Below are 19,048 nucleotides of genomic sequence, written 5' to 3' on the forward strand. Positions count from 1 at the left end.
TTAAAATCGATACCATTGGAAACCCGAAAATACTCTGTTTTCGAACTGGTTCGGAACTGCATATATGTATAAAAAGGGATACAGCGGCAACATTACAATCTTTGCTAGCATGCAATAGAAAATCTAAATTCTCTCGTATCTAACCAGTTCGGCACTATTGAGTTTCCCCACAGGGAAGTAGGTATGACCTGTGTAGTAATAATTAACATCGCCGTCGATGAACTAAAGTAATTTAAAAACATTTACTTTAAATACTTGAAACTTTACCATTTATATGTAAATATTGATAGTAAATACATATGCATAGTATAAATAAAAATTGTCTTAAGCTGAAAATAAACACCAACCGCTGAGAAGTGGAATATGTAGAGTGACGAGTTGTCTCAACAGTAATTTCCATTTAGGTATAACGTGATCGCGTTACTTTTTTTAAATTACAACAAGGTAAGTAAGCAAATAATATGATAATACCCTGGTAAAGGAATAAATAAAAATAAGAAATATGTATGTAAGTATATACTTTGTTGCATTCTCGCAGGTAAAAATGTACTTATAATGTACAGTATGTATATGAGTTATCATAATAAGAGAACTCATAACAAGAATATTCATAGCGATAAGGAGGACAAAGATATGGACTTCCATGGAAATCATATAAACATCGAACGGAACTGATTACATACTTGCTTTATTTATTGATGATCAAACAATGGATTTATTGTAGCAAAAAGTAAGATACTCGTATTCAAAAAATAAACGACAGGTTCTCAATACATACACCTGCCTCAAATGGGGCATTCTGCATTGGCCACAATGTAATTACTAATTGTTAGCAGCCAGTTGATAGCAAGGAAGAAAAGTACAGTAATAAGTTGTGTATGTATAATAGTGCAAAACATGTAAGTATGTACATACATATGTACATATCTTTATTCAAATCGCTAAATTAGATCACCCTTTCTAATAAAATTTCATTATAGCATTTTTTAATTTAATTTTAGATTTTTCTTACGAAATCCAGCAATCGACGATAATCGCCTCAATAATATGGCTATAATTCCAATAAGTGGTAAAAAATTAATTTCCAGATAACATCGAATTCGATAAGCAAATCGCGTAACAAAACATTAAAATTGTCATTGGTCATTACTCACACCTTTGCACATATACGTATATAATTGTATGATTGTATATTAGGGTATCCGTTCTTTACCAAGCTGATTTACATATTTCAAAAGTTATATCAATAAATGCTAAAAGTAAAATTGTCGAAATCAAATGCAACGGGGTTTGCCACGATTTATATATTTTAATATTTAAATTTGTTTGGGACTCCTACTTGAATTTGGGACATAATATACATAATTTAACTTTATGAATAACGAACACCCTAGTCTGTGCATATGTACATACATATGTAGGCACTTCGAATTGTGCAAATATTTATAAATATATATTTATGTATGCATGCGCTGACGAATGCTATGTAAATTTATTCAAAGAATTCTAAAATCTTATCTAGCAAAGTCCCATTCTTATCGGCGATTTTTTTTACTGAAAGAACCTGTTGTTTTCAAATAAGTAAAGCCCCCGATACTCGTTTATGTAAATATTTCTTTTAAATATGTATCGATTGTGAGTAATTATGGTAATAAATTGACATTTTCAATGAAAAGATGTTTTTGTTAAGCTGCATACTTGGATTTTCTGTTAAATATTTGTGTTTCACATAATTTTTTACGATCGCCAGAACCCGTTTAGAGGTTCTCAGGTGACAGGTAAACCTAAAACGAAAGAAGCATATATTACCTCTTCAATTTAAATACTTTCCGAAGAATGATTTTGCACTCACATAGGTTCTGCGACATTTTACTTTGATCAGACTGGAATTAGCCTCTTTTTATAATGGAGAATATTGCATTTATCCCATTTTCCTTAGTCGAGTTAAGCAAGTAACTAGTTAGTTAACTTGAAAGCACTCATTAGGATCAGGTCACCTCTTTGAGCAATGTAAATTATTTTGAAATTTCATCCGATCTGACATTTCTTTATAAAACCGAACACTAGGATATTTTTATTATGTCTTCCTTCTCGCCTGTGTGAAACTATAAAATCTTCAATATACTTTCCGCATTTCAGCTTTGCGACATTTTAAGAAAGTTAGAATACCCCTCGAGTCATGATAAACACAATCCCTCATGGTACGAGCAAAATGTAAAATCTACAAATAAAAAACGATAATAAATCTCCAATTTCATCGCATAGTGGTTCAAACCTGGAATTAACTGTTCATAATTCACTGGGGCCTTAATTTTTCAAGCCCGAATTTGAATTTATATTTGATTACATTCAATTAGTGCAAAGTGCAGCAACAGTATCAATATTGAAGAAAATCGTTTCTCCTGTTCCAATTAATAAATGTTACATAATAAAAACTAGTTGAAAACAATTGTAGGATTCCTCTAAAATGAACAAAAATTTCACAAGAAAAATTTTAAATTCTATAAAAGAAAATTTGTCACGAAAAATAAAATAAAAATTTAGATTTTAGAAAAATTTTAGGTATGCAGTTTAATAAATTGCAAATTTCCAGCACGTTAATTTTTTATAATTTTTACCTGTTAAGTGGCTCAAGTCTATAATCCTTGGCTAATCCATGTCTAATCCGTACTACTTAGTGTAGAAATCTTTACTCCATATTTACTTTAGTAAGTATTAAACATGTAACAAACAAACAGTAGTAAGGGATTTTATTTTTTGAATTGTAACGTTATTGCAGAGGACCATCGATATGTATATTATTAAAAATCAACGCGAACTCTTAGCCACTTGCAACTTGCACTTTATTATACTAAAATTTAATGATCTACTTATAAAACTGCATACCCAAAATTTTTTCAAAAATTAAAAAAAGAACTTTACATTTTAATGAACATTTTTTTTATAACATTTGCGAATTTTTTTGTTGTTTTGGGGAACCCTACAATTTTGTTCAACAAATTTTTATTATGTAACATTAACTATCTGGCGGCCGCTGTAGTATAGTGGTAACCACTGCGCGCTTCCACAGGTGAGCTTCCGCAGGGCCAGGGTTAAAGGCCTGGTCAAAGCAACATCGCAAAAAAATTTAGAAAAAATTATTTATCTTAAGAGCGGCCCAAGCAAGAGCCAATCTATTATTATTATTACTATCTGGAACACTAAAATCGATTTTTTTCAAAATGTTACTTTTTCTCCGGTAAACAAAATTTATATAATCAAAAATAAATTCAAAAATCAGCCTCAACTTTGCAAGTGAAAAATGTAGGCTCCAATGATCTATGAATAGTAAATACCACTTTTGAACCACTGTGCATGGGTAACTTGAAAGATGTTCTCCATTTTTTAAGGTAAATTTTATGATAAATTATATGTATAAAAAATACAGAAGGCAGTAATATTCCTTGGATGCATTTATGTCGCTGACTCCTTATAGAGTGCTATTAAAAACGTTGCAAACAGTTTCACCACTGAATACATTAAGCTAGTTGGTAATAGTTCGCGGGGCAAGAGACGAGGAAATTTCATTATAAAAATGGAATATGCTTGGTCTTGTTATTTGAGTCGTTTAAGCACACAGCTGATAAACTCGTATTCTAGATGTGAGATTTAGTAAGATATGAAATTAATGGAACATCGGCCGTGTTAAAATTCAGAAGAATTCAGCAGTTAGCCCTCACTTTTGCTATTACCAATTCATTTCCTAGTTATTACCTTTTGCTACTGGGTCCCCAAGTATGTGACGTCAATGCATACATACATACTAGAGTGACCTTAATGAACCGATTTTTGACAACCAAAGGTTTTCGCACGGAAAAATATAAGGGTTGGGTATAAAAATAAATATGAAATTATTTTCGAAGCCTTCAGATAACTCTTAGGAGTTCCGGGTTGGACCGAAAAGTGACGAAATTGAAGCCAGTTTTTATGAATTTTCATATTTTATAATTTTAAGATGGCGAAGTTTTATTGTGTACCTTTTTATCGAAAATTTCATCGAATAACTTTTCCAAAGTTTCAATTAAGTTTCAAATCGGTTAAAATAACGCAGTATCATAAAATTGCAAAGGCCTTAGAAGTACGGAAAAACACACATCACTAATTTCAACAAGCGGCATTCTTATAATCCGATGTTAATGAAAAGTCAAAAGTGTAACAAAGAGCGTGAACGGCATTTTTTTTACAAAAATTAAAGTGAACTAAGACAGAAATTTACAAAACAAAGTGAGTTTTAATCTGAAAAATGGCTTCAACATCGGCAAGCTCATCCAGGAAATAATTCCGATCCGATGACTATACAATTTCTTTAGTTGGAAAATGTGAAAGTGAACTCAAAGGTGCAATGTTGCCGAGCATGAAACAAGTTCTGTAATTATTTTTTTTACAAAACGCGGGTGGAAAAAAATTCGGTGAAAGTCGGTGTAAAAAATACAATTGATACTTCCATTTATTTTTATCAAAAAGCAAAAATTAATACGATGACCGCAACCAACTGTGTGAAACAATTTTAATGCCTGCCACCTGCTAGGATTTTTCTATACCGAAAAAAGTTTTACCCCTATTTTTTATTTAGAAATAAAAAAATATTTAGAGACTGCTCAAAAAGCTCCAAGTATGCCATGATTCAATAATACAAGGTTAGATAATTATTGACAGCTGCGGTTTGACACTCCCTTACAAAAGGTTGCATTTACGAAGGACAGAGAAAGGGCAAGAATGCAATCCCTTGTTTCGAAAATGGGAGTAGAAAAGTACGCAAAGTAGGCAATTACTAGTGAAATTCCTTTTGTAAATTCTAATGTATTTGCAGGAAATCTGACATTTTAAATGAAATGTTGAACGTAATATTGATATATCTACGTGAATTACGTAATTTATATGCTATTTAGCCGTATAAAAACTACAAAATGACTCAAAATTAAAATAAGACTACTATGAGATTGATGTAAACATCCAATGCTTAGGTTTTCATCAGTTAAATATGCTTCATATGCATATACAAATAAACATATTGTACAAAAGCTTATACTTTTATTTCACACCAAAGCTACACTGTTTCCATGTAAATTTGCAAAGAAGCAACACGGTGCCACGGCTAAGGGAGCGGTGCGACAGAGACAACTGTCAGTTTATCGAACCTTGTATTATTGAGTCATGCAAGTATGCCATGTATTTTATATGGGGAAAAACAAATTTCATAGAAATGGTATAGAATTCTTGAAAATCAATATTTATCTATTTATTAAACTCTGTTTCTCTTTAGGAGATTCCCAATAATACCCAATTGTTTATTTAAGAATTTTTTAATGGTAATAGTTGCCAGTTTTATAGGTCCTCCAAAGACCCTAGATCAAAAATGCAAACGGGGGACCAATAAAAAATCGTTAGTATTAAAAAATGGTAAAATAAAGAATTGGATATTATTATTGGAAGTCTTCTGAGGAGAAGTAGAGTTCTTCGATCGAAAAATATTGATTTTCCGGAACTATGCCATTTCTACGAAAACTTGTTTTTTCCATTATAAAATAGATGGAAAAAATTTAGCACTTTGAGCACTCTCTAAATAATTTTTGATCTTAAAATAAAAAATAGGGGTATATGTTTTTCGGTATTTAACAATCCTAGGGGGTGGCGGCATTGAAATTTTGACTTTACTTTATTTTGGGCCACCCTAACGTGCATACATATACATATATAACGCCTCATGAGGCGTTACTCTTTTTAAAGTTGAATAGTGTTGTGATTTTTTAACCGATTTAATACTTCAAAAGCTTGCTGTAAAGGTTATTTTACGTACATTTTAAATAAAACATAATGCAGAATTTTTCTAATATATACATAGTTAAAAGAAAGAAATGCAAAGTCAAAGAAATTGGTGTAATTTTGACATTTTTTGTCGAAAAAGCTCAACCCGGAACCCCTAGGAGCCACCTGAAAGCTTTTAAACCAATAACGTATTTATTTATATCCCCAACCTCACATTATTCTGTGCGAAAACTTTTGGATTCATGCATATAAAATTTTTCATACAACATAAAGGCCACTCTAATACATACATATCCATATACATATGTCTTTATATGTAACAATGGCTTTGTAGCAACCCTGTAGTCAAATGAATTAGTTGTACACTACCTCACAACTAGTATGAACCGCATGCCCAATTAGTTAGCCAACTATCTTTTTTCCATGCCATCAACTGGTATTTTTCAATTGTCAGATTGCGGTCAGAAATATACCAGTCTCATACCAGTTGAAAATATACAGAAAAATACTAGTCCAATTATGGACCAAAACCACTACTTTGGGAGTCAAAAAATAAAATGAATTCATGAATATACAATTAAAAAAAAAATCGTTTGATTAAGTACACTTTATTTTACATATATTCTTATTTAGCAGCCTTAGACTTGCCAATAATTAGTGTTAAATTTTTTAAGTATTAAATAATAGCAAAAATTAGTACATAAATATTCCAAACTTTCGAACATAAATTTAAATGAATTTTTCTTTAAATGTTATTAAAAGTAAAAGGTTTCAGATACAATAAATACTATATTTTTAACCTTTTTAATTATATTCAATATGCAAAAGAAAACGTTTTAGTTAAAAATAAAATGAATACTCCAGTTCACTTTTGAGTGAAATAAAATAAAAATAAAAATTAGCATTAAACTTTGGACGTTTCAGTCTATTCTTTTTAAAAATTTATAAAAGTAATAAATAATGTTTGTAATTTGAAATTTGGATAAGAATAAAATAAATAAATAGTTCAAGCAGTTATTAAGTATTCTTAATTTTTGTCTATAGTTTGGATTGTTGATTGGTAATAGAAATTAATCAAATAATTATATTTATCATGTAATTAAAAAAGTCAATAATAATTGAAAATGATCAATAATAACAAAATAATTACGTAATTAAAATTAATAAATTAATTAACATTTTTTTAAGTTCAACAATTTTTATGAGCTCGAGGCCGTTTTCAGTGAAACCTTATTGTGGAAAAGCAACAATAATTTGAAAAAATGGTAGAAGTGATAGCTATTTCGGAAATCACCACATTTCCTCATCAGACTTCTTTCAGTAGGATTCGAACCGACGATCACCACTGACTCAGCCAGTTGCCTACGCACTGTGCTAAGTTTGTCTTGTTAATTCTTGTTGCTTATTTTCCACTATTTCACTTTGCTAAGCCAACTACAATCAAGCGCAGCTATTCCGCTGCAATTCACTTGATCATGTGGTTGTTGGTTTTTGTTAATATTTCTATTATTAGAATGTTTAACTTTTTAGATGTGCTCGTCCTTAAGTTATTTGTTTTTGTTATTTTTATGGTCTTATAACAATTATATTCAACAATTTTTATGAGCTTGAGGCCGTTTTTAGTGAAAACTTATTGTGGAAAAGCAACAATAATTTGAAATTTGAAGTTTTTTAAGTAGTCAATTATTAACCAGGTGGTAATATCGGTAAATAAATATTTAATTTATCCGAAAAACATGTTTAAAGCATTAAATCATTATAAATATTAATCATTATTTAACAGGTCTGGTATAATTAAGTACGTACTCGATTTAATGTCTTACAATATATCCAAACATAAGTTATAATATTTTGTGTACTTTATTGTATTATTATTGTCGAAGTCAAATAAAACAGGGCATGAATAAATCGTTTTGTACTTAGTACAAGTTTGGCCATTTTCGAACTAGTTCGGTTTCTGTCAGGAAATTCTATTTGTAAACTAGTATTTTTCCTGACTAGTTTGGGATTTCACTGCAGGAAAAATGCATGGCTGTCGAGCTGAGGAAAAGGATATTATCGGGCTACCCTCTACTCACTTTTGGACATATACTACACGATCTTCAAAAGTTACGCAATTCAAAATTTTTCATTTTTGAAATTATGCGCTAAAAATGTACACAGCGCTTTTATTTACCTTTTGTGTCATCTTTAAAGACCCTGCATACATTGGGACATGTGCAAGTGCTAGGTCCTTATGGTCCAGGTTGTATAAGATCAAAAGGTTCCCTATCCTTACAAAGACCTAGCCCCCGCCTGTAACTTTCTAATAGGCTGTCCACCTTTCATAACCAATACTGAGGAAATATTGGGAGTTGATGTCAGGCGACGACACGTCCGATTGACGAGTGATTTCTGTTCAAAATGACGTGGTCATCTGCCGATGATTTTCCATGAATTTTCCTAATGTTTTCTGTTGACTAGAGACGGCTGACTACGAATATTTACCTATAAATCGTGTTGTCTATCAAAACCTCCCCTGAAAAATGTATTACTTACCATACTTAAATACAGAATGAAAGATATTTATGAGCTTTATTATCAAGGTATGAAACCGATTCAAAATAACGTTCCGGTTTGGGTTTCGGTTTTGCCAAGTGTTTCGGTTTCGGTTTTGAAAAACGAAACGGTTTTAAACGGTTACAGTTTCGGTTTGGGTTTCGGTTTCATTCCTTGTTTATTATGGTAGATGGATCCTAGATCCCTTAAATATTTTTAGAGTTTAAAAGTTCTTCTGTTCCATAAAAAAATCAAATGAGTATGTAAGTATTAGCGTGGGCCGAAAGTCCTATTTTTTTAATTTTGATTGGTAATCAGGGTGTCCAGATTGTTAAAAAAATCGCAATTTTTGAAAAAAAAAAATCTACAATTTTTTTTTAATAAGATTCATGAAATTGATTTAACAAATCTTTTATTTTAAAAATTAGATCTTCTTATAATATAGTTTTTAAAACCCAACACTAATATAATACCTTCAGAGGGTAATAATAAATAACACAAATCAAACAATTTTCTTCAAAAATTCAGTAGGACTACACAATTACTAAATTTATTATAACTCGTATTAATTGATTAATCGCACAATCCGCTTTTAAAAGCTCGGCGCTAAAAATTTAATAAAAACCTATAATAAGGCGCTGATCTCGTCTATTTCCACAATTTCTTCAAAATCACCTGTAGTGTCTGAATGATTTACATTTCAGGATAACGCAGAATATGAACTTACTTGTATTTCTAAACATTTTATTGCCTACTGCGATTTTCACTCCGTAAGTAATTATCCAAAATTCTTCAGAGTCGGATGGAATGATTGTGGGAAAGGTTATTCCATGGAAAAGTTTAAAGATTTAAAAATTCAGTTTCTGCTACTTTTTCTTTCCTTCAAAGTCAAATAGTGAATTGACAGGTCCCTGAAACTCGCCCTATTGTGATTCACACACTTTTCTGGTGACAAAATCAAAGATTTTTTAAAAGTACTTACTTGACTAGGTAATCGTTTCAAAAGTTCTTCGATTGGGGTGATTAAACGTTTTTGACAGTCTTTTAATAGGCTTCTTAAGTCAAGTTCATCTTAGCCTCTTCTGTAAAATTGTCGTGGAAAACTAAGATTTGTATATTTTTATTTGGAAAAAGTTTATTTGAAGGAAAAAAATCGCCAATGGCGATTTCCTAAATTTTTGCGCGCAAATATCCAAAAAAATCGCCAAATTGGCGTGAAATCGCCAAATCTGGAAACCCTGTTGGTGATAGAAAACGTATTTTTCATTGTGCTCTAAAAACTATCCATATAAAAAGATGGCAATTTCATAGACACGCCCAAGTCCATCAAAGTTCAATGTGCTCAAAAAATAAAAATTAATAAACACTTGAATTAAAAATATTTTTTTAATAAATATTCTATTATCTTTTTGATAACGAAAGCGCTACTAAAGGTCTGATTATGCATACTTCGCATAACTTCGCACAACCATTTGTACCAGTGCAATAAAAATGTAACTTAAGAATCGTGAAGCAAAATCTAAACTAAACAGATCGCTAAGTTTTTACAAGTTCTGCTAATTTCTGGGTAAACGAATACATACAAAATACATACAAAGTACATACGAAATTACAGTTTGAAGTTTATGCGAAGTTGTGCGAAGTTATGCGAAGTATGCATAATCAGACCATAAGTTTGTCCGAAAAATGGTTTTTGGCCGAACTAAGTTGCGTGGGGCTAAAACTTTTTCAGCGGCGTATTATTGCTCTTTAATCCTCCTTAAATATGATCGTTATGAAATGTTGCTTATAAACGTTTACAAAGCTTCCTAACAAAACCCAAATACATTTGTCAAGGTTTTATATTTTTATTTCATTTTTTAAATGTTGCAGAACCACTTTGAGCTACATTTATGTAACAGAAGTAGTTAAAACGAAAAGGTGGTGAGAATTAATTGGGTCTACATTTGTGGGAAGAGGTTCAGGTTTTTGCCTTTACAACATTCTAAGGAACAAATAAATAATCTAAACAAGATTTATAAATCACAATGTCATTGTCGCCCATAAGCAAGATCGGTCCACAAAGGGTTAGTAAAGAAAAAACTGAAAATCGGGATTTAATCGGTACAAATATCTTAAAGCGGGACACTTATACCTACCGATTAAAAAAAAAAATATTCAGCGGGACAATTTACTTAAAATCTGTACTGTACCGCCAAAATCGGTACGAATGGTCACCGTATGCATATACGAAATGGTAGATATAAAAAAATATAAATTAAATAAAATAACTAAAAACACAAACACTTGGGCGCAAATAAAAACCAAATAAACAATTAAACTGATAAATGCGCAGGAAATATTGGGGCAGCAACGGTGAGACGGTCTTGGGTATTGTGGTAATTGGACACGTAGAACGTGCATTGAGTGATGTTGCAGGTATGCGCACACATACATACACACAAACATACATTGTATTAAGTACTTGTAGCACATTGCATATATTTATGATTTATTTACATATACCCACAAGAATACATATAGAGTTATGCATATGTACGAATATGCAAAGACACGCTGCATGAACGCAAGTGTTTTGTTAATAAATGATAATATAAGTCAACTTTTATCGGTCTGAAGTAAATAAACGATATATGTATACTCGGACATAGAAACATTACTGCAGCTATTGAAATTAATATGGAGCATTCATTTGTTTATCTGTGAAACACATTTATCTATACAATATCTTCGGCCGTATCGAGTGTAAACAACACAGGTTGAAAACGTCTTATCTTTTATTTAAACTCAATTTTATTAAACGCTTTTCTTGTTAGTTAAACAAAATTTACATAAACATTTGTATAAGTGACATATTCAATGTAAATCAGAACACAACCGTGTCGTTCAATAACTCCGATCCGAGTACATTCAGCATAAGAGAATATCATATACACTTATGTACACATATACACATATCTATATGTACGTATATAGAGAGCTGGATTTAAGGTGGCGCGGCACGTACGGTCGCCCGAAATCCCGGAATTTAAGGGGCGCCGCACACTGAGAAACGAGTTTAGAGTCGACAACTGTAGAGATTAAGGCAGGTTCTGCAATTCACTTTCGAGTACTGTAATTCGAAAACTAGTAAAGATAGGCTACTCCGGCACACAAAAAAAAGCGGTGTGTGACGTCCATTTGATTCGCACACCCTCAAAATGTCGAGTAATTTGGGAAAATTGCAAAAAAAAATATTTTTATGTACCGGTGTTATTGAAATTTTGCAAAAACTTGGATATTTTACGAACTACAAAAGCGCTAATACCAAAATTGATGTTTGAAATCGCCTTATAGCAATGAAATATGTCGCTAATATAGTATGGACTGCTTGCCAATTTCAGGTTTTTTTTCTGAGTAATTTCTCTATTTTCCCAGATTGACGATTTTAAGCATTTTATTAACCGACTTCAAAAAACGGAGGAGGTTATCAATTCGTCGGAATATTTTTTTATGGATGTTACCGCACAACTTTGGACTACGTTAACCGATTTATATAATTTTTTTTTTTAAGCAAACGTGGTACCTCAGAGGTGGTCCCATACTAATTTGGTTCAGAGCGTATCATTGGATCATGACGAAATTAAAGGGTCCTCCTAAATTTTTATATGACAATTGAAATCCGTTGTGTTTTTTCTTAAAAATTACTTGTTGTCAATTTGAAGTTGGTGGTCGCAGAGCATCATTCTAACCAATCAAAACAGATTTAAATGTAGGTTTTTGTACATTCAAAGGCTTTCCTGGGCGGTTTTGGGGTCCGAGGAATCTAAATTTGCAATTCAATAGTAATAATAATAATAATAACACTATGTGGCAAAATCAAATTTTTGTTTGGATATTGGACCAAACCAAGTTTTTTTTAACAGATTGAGTCATACGTAAAAAGTTATTTCTCCGTTTTTGGAAGTTAGCCTCCGAAATCGAGATATGGTGGACATTCGAAGTTCTAAATTGGACCTTTGGTAAAAAATTGGCAATTATTGTATGTAAATTATTAAAAAACTAAAAATATCAGCGTAGTCCGCCTTTTGCTCTTATTTAAAAGGTATATAACTTTTTTTTGTGCAAACGTATATTACAGGTGCAATAATAGTCAGATCTTCGAAAAATTAGAAACCTTATACATATATCAAACCATTTTGAACTGGAAGGAAAAATACCTTTTTTTAATATTTTAAATACTAAAATCACTAATTACTAATACAATTGAATACTTTATTTAAATAAAACAGAAAATTTCCTTGAATTTTATATATACAGTGAAACTAATAAAAACTGGGATGCGACATTTAAGCAGGTTTTAACTACTTTAATTTATTCAATGCTTATTATTCTTTATATTTATTTATTATTCTTTATAAAAGAATAGCTGATTACTTAACAAACACGACGTAAATCCAATCAGACTTTGCGCAAAAATAATGAAAATTCTGCAAAGTTCGAGCAAAACTTTGATTTGGCAATGTTGTTTTTTTTGTTGAGGTCTTCCGCATTTTTTCCTAAAAAAAAAATGTCGATGGATAAAATTTGTATGGATAAAATGCGGAACACTTCCAAACAAAATTTTCCAAAAATCAACGATAAGTCCTTCTTCTTCTTATTTGGCACTACAACTATTTGTCGGTTTGGGCCGAGACCAAAAAACATCTCCAATCGCTTCTTTCCTGTGCGAATTTGCGCCAGTTGGTTATACCGACAGGTTCTTCTGTACCTGGTCCTTCCATTGTGTTCGTGCGCGCCCTTGCTTTCATTGTCCACCCATGGGTGCGAGAGTCCAAGGATCTTTTCACAGGAACATCGTCATCGATGCGTACCACATGTCCAAGCCAGCGGAATCGTTGTATTTTTGTGCGCTTAGCTAAATCGATGTCGTTAAAAAGCTCGCACAGTTCGTTCTTCCATCTTCTTCGGTACTCCTCGCCCACGCGAACGGGGCCATAGATATTGCGAAGAATAGTTCTCTCGAAAGCCCCCAAAGCCTGCTTATCTTTGTTCAACATCGTCCAAGTTTCTGTGCCATAGTATAAAAGGACAGCCATTATGACAGATTTGTTTAGCGTGATTTTCGTTCGTCGAAAGAGGGCTCTGCTTTTCAATTGCTTACCGAACCCAAAGTAGCACCTGTTGGCAAGAGTTATTTTTCGCTTGACTGGAGGTAGACAAAGTCCTTCACTACTTCACAGTTATAGCTGTCAACAGTGACGTGTGTCCCGAAACGCGTGGACTATTTATATGTTGCCAGGAGGTACTTTGTCTTGCCCTCGTTCACCTATAGACCAACCTCTTTAGCTTTTTTTATTAAACTGAAAAATGTTGCGGTTATGTCCTTTTGTTTCAGACCTACGATCATCTGCATACGCCAGCAGCATCGTTCTTTTACTCTATATGGTGCCGCTGCGATTCAGATTAGCAGCTCTTATTACGGTTTCCAGCATCAGATTTAAAAAAGTCGCACGAGAGTGACTCACCTTGTCTAAAACCTCGCTTGGTCTCAAATAGCGTGGAGAGGTCCTTCCCAACTTGGACGGATCTGAAGGTTGTGCTCAACGTCATTCTACATAGCCGTATTAGTTTTGCGGGGATCACAAATTTGGGCATGATGTCGTACAGGCAGCTCCTCTTCGTGCTATCAAAGCAGCTTTAAAATCGAAATAAGATGGTGTGTATCGATTTGCATATCAAGTGTCTTCTCCAGGATTTGACGTTCTGTGAAAACTGGTGGACTTACCAGGTCGGGCTGATTATCGTGCGTCTAACGCTGAAGATTATTATCGAAACGAAATCTTTATACCGCTATTGGATAATATTTTTCTCGATCTCCGAGAAAGATTGAAGAAGAGACACACAAGTTCCTATGTGGATGTCGTTTAAATAAGAGCAAATGCGGACTATGTCTATATTTTTGGATTCGAACTTCAAAGGTCCATATCTCGATTTCGGAGGCTAACTTAGAAAAACGGAGAAATAACTTTTTTAATTATGACTTAGTCTGTTAAAAAAAAATGGTTTGGTCCAATACCCAGCCAAGTGCTGTACAGTGTAATAGATTAGCGCTTGCACAATATGTTAGTGTTTGGGCGAGCTTCTCCTCCGATTTGTGGCGAGCTTAAAATCGTTTACCTGAGAAAACCGAGGAAACGCTTTTCTATATACAATCCAGACTTTCAGAAAAAACCTGATGTCATCAATTCCCCAGCTGACTGCCGAACAATGGTATGGTTGAATAAAACGTAACAAAATTCTGCGCGGTAGCCTTCGAATTGGCTCAAATTTTGCTTTCAGCTTAATTTCATGATACATTAAACTGACAGAAATGGGGTTAAAAATTAAAAAAAAAAAAAATGTTATGGCGTTATGGGTTCCATAGGAAACTGAGCCTCAGAGCACAAAATATTTTCTTTATAAAACTAACAAATATGTGGATAAGACATGTGTACAAATCTTAAACCAACCAAAAAGTAAAAAATTAAAGCTTTAAATGCATTTTTATTGAATTTTTTTAAGTTTTAAAATTGTATTATATATTAAATTGTGTGAGTGCTTTATTTATATTATGAGTAATAATTAAGCAGTATTGGCCTTGTCCCACCCGTGGCAAAAAAGGTAAAAGTTGTTATATTTAATTACGGAAGTTGAAGTTGTGTTTCGGGTTTGTTACATAATGTTAGAACTGCATTGCCAATGTTTACCACAATTGCATTTTCGTTTCACCATAGTTAGATAAGAATAATTCAGCAGTCAAGACTGTCCCACCCGTGACGGCTATGGATGGTACAGTTCCCAGAGGGAGGTTTACAGGGCTGATAAGCTTTATTTGTTTGTTGGGGTGGACGCAGGGGAGAAGGGCGGAAGCGCGGACTCGTCCATTACCTACATGTGTATATACCCTTGTGGTCAGCTGATTAAGTTAAGTGACACTTTGACCAGTTTTGGTTTTTTCTTTTGTTTCTTTAATGTTGATAGTTTTTTTTTTATAAAAGTCTAGCACATTCCATAACCAGAACCACATAAATCCACATTTCAAACTTCGTACAAAAATTACAAAAATTCAACAAACTTTAACAATTACATACACCCAAAATTTTAAACTTTTTGTTCAGAATTTTTAGAAAAGTTCTAGGTCTGCAGTTTTATAGCGCATTAAATTTAAGTAGGAATAAGTGAAAATTTCAAGACGCTAGGAGATCGCGTTGATTTTTAATAATTTTTTGCGCTGGGGGTGCTGGGCTTTTTCTTCTAAACAAAAGGCCCTATACATGAGTGAATTGAACCCCTACTTAGCCTCTTATATTTTTTAATAACTAATCTTTAATATGGACCAGACTAAAATCTCCTTTTCATATACAAATTCGTACGTGTCCCACCCGTGACAAATGTTTTCCCACCCGTGACAGAGGAATTTCGGATTTTTTTTTATAATAGAGCCATCCTTTTTGTTGTAGTTTTTGCTTTGTTTACATTCGTGGTTCTTTGTCTTATTATACTACATCAAGTTCACGCAGAAAAGTGAAGTCCCACCCGTGACAGAAGAAATAACTCAGATTTTTTCCATATAAAAGTGAGCTGGCATTTTTTCGTATTTTGTAGTAACTCATATAATAGTCAATTAGGAGTAGCTTTATCAAAATGTAGAATTGTTGAGTACTTTATTCTTAAATTTAAACAAAAAAGAAAAATTGTATTCTGTTCAAATGTCCCACCCGTGACGGAATCGCCCTTTTGTTGTCTCGCGATTTCTCGCCTAATTATTTTGGTGAAAATCAAGAATCATTTTTATTACGCTGGTCAACAAAATAGCACTTTTGGGCTGATGAATGAATTATGAGGGACTATGTTTTGACGTTTTGTTTTGTTGACGTCGCTGATTCTAAATATACCCTCACTTGTTTTCTAACAGCTCTTGTTTACGAGTTATGGCTTTCGCCTTCGTACGATGGAGGAACGCTATTAAGACCTCTGAAACGCACACATGATGGCTGACTATTGTTGGAGCATTCAGAATAGCTCTCTGGCAAGAACTTCTGCAAGGAAGTCTTATAAAAGAAAGTTTTTTTTTTAAACTTAAGATCTTAATAAAATTAGATTAACTACACTGGCACAGGGAGTTTTTTACAATATATGCACAATTTTTATTTAAATTTTTTTCCGCCAATTTTTTATAAAATTATGATTCGTACTACAGCAAAAAACATACATGCAATTTTTAAACTTTTTAATCAGATTTTTAAGAATTATTTAGAGTATGCAATTTTGTAGCCCGACAAATTTTATTACAAAATGTACAAATTTTAAGTAGCTAGGACTTACCGTTCATTGTTGCCAATTTTTTCGCGCAGTTTCTCACTTACAACAAAAAATCTAAAATATTTTGTATGGAAAAAATGCGAAACACCATGTGCCATATTTTCTAAACTTGAGCCGATACAGAAATTTTAATTTTGAAATCGTTATTAAAAATTAGGCTAGTATCATGTAACATAACCTAATCATCAGAATTGCTGTTGTGCGGTGTTACTAACTGACTTCAAAATAAATTTTTTTCATTATAAAGGTGACACCTATGTATACTAATTAGGTTTTATAACGATCAATGGAACAGGAAGAAACTAACGGTTATCCTTAATCTGTATGTCACCATTGAAGTCGGTTGCTGTTTTTTTAATAACTTTTTCCCCATTTTTTATTTTAGTATAAATGTGAGAAAAAACGTATTTAGGTATAAGCATAGATATTTAAGTATGTATGTACATATATAGAAAAATCTGGAGATACTTTATATCCAAGCATATCTACCTTTATTCTTCAGTTTTTAAGGGACGTCCATTTTATTTAAATCCATTCGACCAAAGGGAACTTTTCACATAGATTATATAAATACGGATTTCAAGAAATCTTTAGCTATTTGTACAACGATTAAGGGGTAGGGGGCGGAGGGGGAGGAGGTGTGGCTTCCCAAACCCCCCTAAACGAAAGAGGATGGACGCCGCTTTATGAAAAGCCACCCCTCAAGACCCCTTGGGAGCTGTTTGAAAACAGCGGAAATTTGGATTTTTTCCAAAACGATTATAGCCTTCACTACTCCTTTCTCTGTTGCCTAAGAAGAGGGGCTGAACACCTTTTGCAGAGAGCACCTTTCTGCGTAGGCGGCCTTTGGCCGCACTAAGAGATTATAACCCTCACTAAGTAGAATTCTCCTTTCTGTGTTGCCGAAGAAAAGGGGCTGAACAGCTTTTGCAGAAAGCAACTTTCTGCGTAGGCGGCCTTCGGCCGTACTTAGGGATTATAACCCTCACTAAGTAGAATTCTCCTTTCTGTTTTGCTAAAGAAGAGGGGCTGAACACCTTTTACAGAGATATTTCCTGGATATTTTTTTTTTTGACAGCTCAGCTCGGAAACTTGCAAAAAATACCATATTTCCAACCGACGTTATTAATAATTAAGTGCACAGATATAGTAAATTTTATTTTTGTAATAAAGCGTGAACTGTTGTCTATAAGTGTGTGTAAAAGGTTTTTGAATCGATTCCCGCGTTTGGGCACAGCAACCCAAAATCGTTGTACAAATTCATAAAGAGTACCTCGGATTTCTATTCGTATATAAATATGTACATAAATGCATACTACAAATTTGTATGTACATAAGTAAATAAAATTATTCATAAGCTTCATAAAAGCATGTCCGTGGAGCTTTTTCGATTCACTTATTAAAACACTTGTTGCATCTGCATCGAAATGCCGTCGCCGAATCGCACATAAGACGCGCGCGTGTTGTTGTAATTTGTTGTGAATTGTTTTGCTTTCGCAAAAGCACAAATACTTTTAATACAAATTCAGTTTTCTTAAAACACCATCGAAATAAAGCAAAACTTGACTATACTACATTTTTATTCAATTTTTTTCTCTTTCATTTGCAATTACGCGCGCTAAATTATATATGTATATGTTTGTTTTTTTTCTGTTTATTTGCACAAACGCGCGATCGTCTCGTGCACCGATCAAACAAACGCACCGGCAGACAATCAATCGAACAATAAAATGAGCGCTCCAGCTGGCCGGACACCTTCTTCCCATTGCGACGAAATCAAAGCTTAGCTGCACATCGTTGTTGGAAAATGCCACAAGCAACGAGGATAACCCTCGTATTCGCGGCTTTGGTTGCTCAGCGTCATTAGGAAAAGACTAAAGCTGAAATTAGTCAAGAACGTAAACCTACCGGTACGTAAACCCGAGTCAGCTGACACGATCTGTCTTACCAAAGCGCCATGTAAATGAAAACTCAACACCGCAGAATTTTTCTGTAGTTGTAGCCCGTAGCGCAGAAATCTGCGGAATTTAGATTTTTCCGTGTCAGCTGATTTCTCCTTCTTTAGATGGTTGCCACTTCGTCAGTTTTGCAGATGGTAAAAAAGTTATAAGTTCCTATTCGAAATATGTTTAAAATATTTGAAATTTACTATTAAATAAGGTTTTTGTTGAAAACTAAGTAGTTTATATTTAGTNCCAGCTACGCCTCTGACACTAATCCATGTCATCTTATTTTTTATAATTTGTAGGTACTCCAATGGGTGGAGACTTGCGACATTCTTTGCTACTGACATATATTAATGAAAAAAAGTCTATTAAGCATAAATATTTTTTCTTATCGTTGCCCAATTACAGTGTCGGTA

General features: G+C 33.1%; 1 protein-coding gene across 1 annotated transcript in view; it reads right to left on the reverse strand.

Annotated features, from left to right (window-relative positions):
* LOC108367428 (protein nubbin-like) overlaps window positions 1-17,235 on the reverse strand; it is a 151,546-nt gene extending 134,311 nt beyond the window's left edge. Inside the window, exon 1 of the mRNA XM_017622041.1 lies at window positions 17,176-17,235. The gene's annotated coding sequence lies outside the window, so the exon portion shown is untranslated. The remainder of the gene's footprint in view (window positions 1-17,175) is intronic.
* Between the last annotated feature and the right edge of the window lie 1,813 nt (window positions 17,236-19,048).

Source organism: Rhagoletis zephyria, unplaced genomic scaffold (genome assembly GCF_001687245.7).
Source record: "Rhagoletis zephyria isolate East Lansing unplaced genomic scaffold, Rhagoletis_zephyria_1.1 Rzeph_scaffold_00044, whole genome shotgun sequence".
In the NCBI taxonomy this organism is placed as follows: domain Eukaryota; kingdom Metazoa; phylum Arthropoda; class Insecta; order Diptera; family Tephritidae; genus Rhagoletis; species Rhagoletis zephyria.